Here is a 7,872-nt window from a genome sequence, read left to right as displayed (position 1 = left end):
CACGCACAACTGCGGCACTGCTCCACCAATCCGTTGCATTAACCAAAATCTCAGACAAACGGGCCACCGGTCTCTCTGTCTCACTCCTGACCAGTCAGATAGAAAGCCAGAGCTAGAAACTGCACCAGAAGGTGACCATTTCCGGACAGGAGTAGGATTTGAAGGTCGAAAACTCAAAAAATCACACTGAAAATTGAGATTTAGAATCACTTTTAAAACTGGCAAGTAACAAAGACAAGTTATGATGTAAAATTAATAAATGTTTCAGAAAATGTTTCTGAAATTGAATGAGATTATTTGTGACAGTGACCATATCAATTTCTTTGCACAAATGGTCAGATCAGATGTTCTTGTTACCATTGAAGCACAAGCCGCTCTTTGACGCTCATCTCAAATCATGCTGGATGCATGATCATCAGGTTTTACACAATTAATGTAGCTTGAGAGTGGCTTTAATTCAAACAAACAAGGATGTTTTTTTAATAATAAAAAAAAATATATTTTAACATTTCCTCATGTTGTGTTCAGGTCATTTTGACCCGGAGAGGATATTCTTTTTCCCAAAAAGAATATAAAAAGAATAAAAAGAATGCTATCGTATTGGACTAACACTTACTGACTTTACTCACCCACGGTATAACTACTTCCCCAAAAAATGTTGGGAAGTTTTGTCATGTTTTCTGTTTTTTTTTTTTTTTTCACTTGTGCTCTCAGTAAAAAAATAACTAGCCTAAAAAAATTCTTATAAATCTCTCATTACTCTATATTATTACCAAATATTGGATTAATTTTTTTTTCTCAACTTGTTTTCTTTCAATTAGGATAGGTTTTGTATTTCTTTTTGGATCTGATTGATCATATGCCTCCTTTATCAGAGCTTATTTGTGGGTAATTTTTGGCAATATTGAATAAAATATAAAAATATTCTGAACAATTTATCATACTAGTGTGCTTTGATGTTTAACAAGGAAGTTTGTTTTGAAATGCTTTTATCTTTTCAAAATCAAAGGGTTTTCCCTTAGAAATCTCTTATGCTATATTATCACCAAATATTGGAGTCAATCTTTTTGTCAACTTGTTTTCTTTCAATCAGTACAGGTTTTGTATTTATATTTTTTAAACTGAAATCTCTTGACTATCGTATATCGGCACAACCGATATACAACACATATACTATACATACATATACTAATTTTCTTTGTTTTTTTTTTACTATAAAACCAAGTCTTCTACATTAGATTAAGACACAACATTTGAAATAAATGATCAATATTAGCGCGTCAAAAACAGGACATGGTTGATAAAGGTTAAATAGTAAGTAAACTGTGTCTCAATTACATCCATAAATGTAGTGTGACCATTCAGCCCTTTGTCCCTGACTGAGACATCACCTGCTGCCCAGCAGTGATACTAGTTAATTACTGTTAATCTCGTGGGAAAGAAAACTGGCATTTTGTTTTCATTACAATGCAGTCTGCAGTCAAGGGAAAACAGCGTTGGTGGACCAATTAGTGTCATTTGGCTCTGATTTGCGGTAAGGTTCAAGCATCTTCTCCTTTGCTTTATATTATCTGTGCTCCACATCTTAAGAATGTATTGGGGAATAAGAGGATAGTATCCCTATATAGCCAGAACAAGCTTTATGCAAGATGATGCATGTGAGGCTCAGAGGACATGAAGAGTCTCTTTGTTCCCGTCAACCCATGAACCACTGCAACACTATCCACTCTGTTCCACCATCGTCGCATCCACCCTTCAGGATTGGTTGAAACCGATTTGAGACCATGACTCAGCCAGTTCCTCTCTGGTTCTCAGAGGGTTACAGTATTGTGTGCCCCCATCTGACCTCAAATGCTTTGTCAATGCTTCTAATCTTACACGGACCCAGTCAGCACCCTCAATGTCCACACCACTCCCCCAAAACAAGGATAGTTCTAGCTTCTGAATCTGCAAACTGTTTAATTTAAAATGAATGACCAGCTTAAAGAGTTTAAAACCCATAAAGTATGAGAGCCATAAATTTGTCATCAGAATAAAAAGGATTATCCGAGTCTGGGTAAACAGACAAATCATGATGTAAATTAATAAACGGTATGCCAAAAATATTGCGGTGCTTGTGGGAGAGCTGGTGGTAAATTTTAAATGGTCACACTGAGGATCTTGTGAAAAAAAAAAACCCTTTGTAGTGGAAGAATTAAACTCCTAAAAGAAATAATTTGCCATTTGTACAAACAAAAAACCTTTCTGAAATGCACAAGATGAGTCCTTTGTGCGTGAGAAAACCTTTAGATTTTAAGCATACTCTATTAAAAAATGTACACCTGGAACTCGACAAAAGCCGCGATAATAACAAACGAGGAACATCTTCCTGCACAAGGCTACTCGTAATAGAGTCGCAAAGTGAATTACTCTTGAAATAAGCAATGTTTTATAATGCTAATTTCAAATTCTTGCCTCATCACGGCAGTTGTTTCGCTGCTGGAGTTAAGAGAGGCATATCACTGCATTGATTTCATTATGCTTTATCAGACGGATTCTTGGCTCAAGGGGGCAGAAATGAAAATTGTGTACTGGTGCGGCACACAGAAATAGAAAAGAGAGACCTTCTTTTCATCCCTATACCAAGTGCACCTTATCTTTGAGATTCTAAGCTCGAGTTCAGCATCAAAAAAACTAAAATGTCTGAAAGATATCAGCACACTTTACAAAGCCCCAACATCTTCAGCGAATTGCACTGTGCCAAACTCTCTGAAGCTACAGCAGTCCAAGCCTCTGTCTCGCACCCCCCCTCTTTCTTTTTTGTAAATCGCTGCACCTTTCTCTGTCTAGCTCTGTGCCCCCTCCTTTGGTTGTGCCCTTTTGCTTCTCCTCTGCCACCCACTCCCTCTTTTCTTTTCTGTTTGCCTCTTTCCTTTTCTCTCCTGTCTCCCTCCTAAGCTTTCCCTCTCCCTTTAATTTACAAATCCTCCAGTGAAGGACAGGAAAAGTGAGCTCCATGGAAACCTGGCACCAAGCCATCTCATTACACCGCCAATTGATTCTGGCCCTACGCCACACTGCTGTCCCCTGCGAACCCACTTCCCATCATGCACCTGACATCCCCAGTCTGTCTGCTGCAAAAGAAAAAGACAGAACACACACAAACTCACACTCTTTCTCCCTCTAAAGCTCTAAACAGAAAAGACCGGACACAGTTCTTCATTGTGACATAATGAAATAGGCAGAAATGAAGAATAACTTGAAATAATTTGATTTATTAAACATGAGATTCGTTTAAGATTTGTAAAATATACTGCAGCCGGTGTAGCTAGTACTAAATGGGGTGTTGAGACAAAGAAATACAGCACAACTCATGAATTAGACGTAACAAATACGGTCATGGAGATATATGTCATTTCAAACTGTAGTGATTTTCTGGGCTGGAAGTCTTTGTTTATCTAATAATGACAAAAAGAAACATCTGCCTGCAGTTGAAAACACTTACAAGCCCCTTGACATGTCATGTTCTTTTAAACAGAGTGATTAGAAAAGGAAATGTATTAACAATAATTAACAGAACATGCCAAGTTGTTCTAAATGACATTAAGGTATCCGTCTCAAAATCCTCCAAGCCTTAGGCATAGCATTTGTTGCACTGTAAATATATTAAACAAATGTTGCTGTCAAGAGATGATCCCCTCACACGACCTTGCTCTAATCAAGAGCAGACACTCATATCTGTCTGAAGCATGGCCAATAAGTTTAATCTCTGGATATAAGTTGCAATCACTTGCAAGATGTGCTGCAAAGTCATCTGATTTTTAAAGAGGGAAGGGAAAAAAAGAGTTAAAAGTAACACATGGACAACTTGTTGACATAATGAACTTCACATGTTCTGGGATTGAGCACAAAGACTACTCACATCTGGCACATCTGGCCTGAGGAGCGCATTGGGGAAGATCTGTCTGGAACAGAACTGACCAATTGGTTAGACAGGAGAATAAGCAAGTATGGTTATCAGGGTATCTGCACGTCAAGGGAATGAAACAAGACTTTACAATTGAGACTTTTTAAATGCATATTTTAAAAGAATTTAAGGCCAATTTTGTGACAAATTAATATTTTTAAAACAGTCTTTAACATCATGATCCTTCAGAAATAATTCTAAAACACTGATTTGGTGGTTTCTTATTATCATCCATTTTGAAAACAGTCATGCTACTCAATATTTTTAGTTTGAAACTATGATAAATTTTTTCCCCAGGAATCTTTGATTAATAGAAATAGAATAAAACTGTAATTTTTGACCAATTTAATGCATCCTTGCTAAAGATGTGTGTTCATTTCTACAAAAAACCCCCAAACTTTTAAATGGTAGCATTTTCCATGAAATGGTTCGTTTACACTTTGAAATATAGCACAGTGTATCTACCTATATGCATCTCCAGCCATTCCAACACATTTTAGGACCTTCATATGCAAACATTTTAGATTTTTTTTACACTATTTGAGATGTTTTATAGCTTTACATTTTGAAAAGTTTTAAGCTACTGTATAAAAAAAAGATTTTTGGTCACACTTTAATTTATGGTTCAATTCTTACTATTACCTAACTATTAACTATGACGTTTGCCTCAAACTCCTAATTACTGCTTATTAATAGTTAATAAGGTAGTTGTAAGGCATTAATTTGTGCTTTAATATGTGCTAATATGTGCTAAGTACTAATAAACAGCCAATATCCTAGTAATATACATGATCTTAATGCTCAGAATCTTTGACAGAATAGAAAGAATTTTTTTCACACTTTGGGAAATCTGCAGAATTCTGCAACCAGATTTATGCGTTCATTTGTTGCTAAAGTTTCTTGCAGCTAAAAGCATAATCAAATAGGGCCTAAATATTTAATAAACAAACAACCAAGGGGCAAAGATGTGTAGAACCTTATTAGAGATGCACCGGTCGACAGGCCATCAATCAGAACCAGCCATTTTTTTCACCAAACACACGATTGGCAACAGTTTTTTTATTTATTTTTATTTTGGCCGATCTCTGTTCCACATTTGCACACAAACTGCATTGCAATCATTTCCCAAAATGTAATTTGTGCGGAAATATTAAGAAGTCTGTAAACAGGATGTTAACACAGGCCAGCGATGGGACACGCTGAAGACAGATGCAAAGAGGAGAAGAGCACAGGTGCGCCAGAAGAGAAAATGCTGTACCAGGCACAGCAAGCTCACCATTCGCGATGCTTGAAATATTTGAAGAATAATATAAATATTGAATTGGGGCTGACGGTTTATTGAATATATAGGGGTTTTGCACAGGGTAGTTATGAGAACTCAGTTATAGGAACTAGCCACCAGGGGGGTTCCCAGAGAACTAAATGTTCCCCTTGGTCTATTTTGCTGGTTGCATTCGCACCACCAGTAGGAACTCTGAAGTGACCTAAGCCGGCCGACAGTGACATCATTTAAGTTTGCCATTCAACAATGTCAACAACTCCGTAGCGTAAAGGCTGAGGAGTGCCTGGATTTCGGTGTTGGTCCATCTTTTTTTAATAAGTTTACATTTACATTTATGCATTTGGCAGATGCTTTTATCCAAAGCGACTTACATTGCATTTCAAGGTACACATTTACATTCTTATCAGTTTTTGCTTTCCCTGGGAATCAAACCCATGACCTTGGCGTTGGAAGCACCAATGCTCTACTGTTTGAGCTACAGGAAAGCTGAGCCATCTATCGCTTTTTTGCCATGTTCGTGGATTTAGTTTGTGGAGTAATATGTAAACTGTGTGTATGACATGCGTTCAGCCAATCAAAGTACACTTGCGTCACTGGTAGTTCCTTTTTGTGCTGGTTTAGACCCTAAACTGAAGTAGCTAATTTAGTCACCAAAATGTGTTCCTAAAACCAAAATTGTTCCCAGTTCCTGTGGTGCAAATACGCAAAAAATGGAGAACTTCCACCAATAGTTATAGGAACTATGACATTTTTGTGAATTTGCATACTCAATCAGTCTGTCTGCTGTTTTTGTTTAGTGCATGTTTTATGTAGCATCATTTTACAAAGCTAAAGTCTGACCATTGCATTGTTGCTTTAAATTTTGAAATCAAAAACAACTGCTCAAGCTACATGTAGCGTCTTTGTTTGGATCAAGATAAAAATGCAGTGGATGCCCCTAATTTCAAATGGCTACAGGTATTTTTTGTTTAAGACCAGTTTGGCCTATAATAGAGTAAATAAACAACAAATACATCTGCTTAAAGACAAAGAAATTGGCATCCGGTATTGGCCCATTTGCTTGTAGAAAATCGGGAATTGGCCATAAAAAAATATTATGATCTGTGCATCCCTAAACCTTATGAATGATGGACTTTCTGATTCCTTTTGCATATCTGGCAAAGCACTGAGCTGCTCATCGAGTGTTACATGCCATGAAACAAACACTGGGTCTCTAGAGCCATGCCCGGGCTGAGCCAGCCACAGTTTGATACCACATTCCCACGATCTGGCAATTGACAAGGTGATTCAACCATCTCAGAATCTGTCAAAGTGCAAATTTAATTTGATTCTCCAGAGAATGTATCACAATTATGAATTTCCATGAACTGCAAACACTGTGATACGATCAAGTTGTTGTGATGCTAATGACAAAAGATGGATTCGAGTGTGCAGAGACTGGAGGATAGAGTGTCCCATCAAGGCCTCTAATTGTCCCACTAATGTGAGCTTCAACAATATCAGTCAATTGATTCTTTTAACCGATGGCCTCATTGCACCTAAAATCAATCTCTGTGATAAATCCTCTCATCGTTGCCTAGTGTGGGCAATTAGGCAGAGTTATTTTGGGGGATATGAATGGAATTCGATTTGGGGGGGGGGAAGGCTGGTACATACAAACAGTCTGAGTGCACTGCAGCTGCAAGGAGACCACTGGCAGATAAAGTTAAAGTCCCTGCCAGCATGAGAGGCCCGAGTCTAAATGTATAAGGGTTGTCTGAGGACACGCTAATTTATGTTACTTGATCCTGACGCAAGACAGGCTGTAAGATGCCAGGCTTGTGGGAGAGGCACGCCAGGAATCTGAGGTGAGGGGGCCAGATGTGAGGGGAGGAGGATACCTGCACGAGAGGAAAGCGCAGGTGGGATGGGATATAGCTGAGGGCCACAGAGGGACAAGGACTACGACATTGCTTCATCCTGTACTTAAGCTTTAGAGCTCAAAGACTGAACAACAACAATGTCTTACTTCATATGAGCTGCTAAATAACTGTTTGTGGCCTGATTTATTACTCATTACAGAGAGTAACTCCAAAATATACTTCATGAGATGTGTATGGAGTGTTTTGTTCTGGCGGTAACGAGCCATTGTGGTTGCAATTGCTGTGAAGTTGCCCAGACTTCCTTCCTAGGCTTTTTAATCAAGAGGGGAGAAGCATTGTGACTCTGTGAATCACCACCAATGATCCAGGAGAAAAACATACTCCCTGTAGGAAAAAAAAAAGGTTTAACTCAAGTATTGAGCTGCTATGAACGGAAAATATAAAATATCAATGTATGGAATGTGAACACGAGTCTAAAAGATAAGGATAACAAAGTCTGTTGCAATCCAAACAATATGTTTTTCTGGACTGAAACGTCTAACTATGGAAGCATATGGGCAATATTCAATTTGAAATGTAATATGCTACATGACAATGCAATATGTAAAATGGCAATGCATTTCTGTATTTAAATTTACATTTTCCATAACAATTGTGCAACGTTGGTACAAAATGAAAATGAAAAATCAATTATATAATTTAAATTTGTCATTTTTAAACACTAGTTTTAATATGTAAATTGAATAAATATTTTAATGCTTTATAAGTTGAAAATTTTAAAT

The sequence above is a fragment of the Leuciscus leuciscus genome, assembly GCF_965113295.1.
Source record: "Leuciscus leuciscus genome assembly, chromosome: 9".
Classification (NCBI taxonomy): Eukaryota; Metazoa; Chordata; class Actinopteri; order Cypriniformes; family Leuciscidae; genus Leuciscus; species Leuciscus leuciscus.
Note: the sequence above shows the minus strand (reverse complement) of the source record.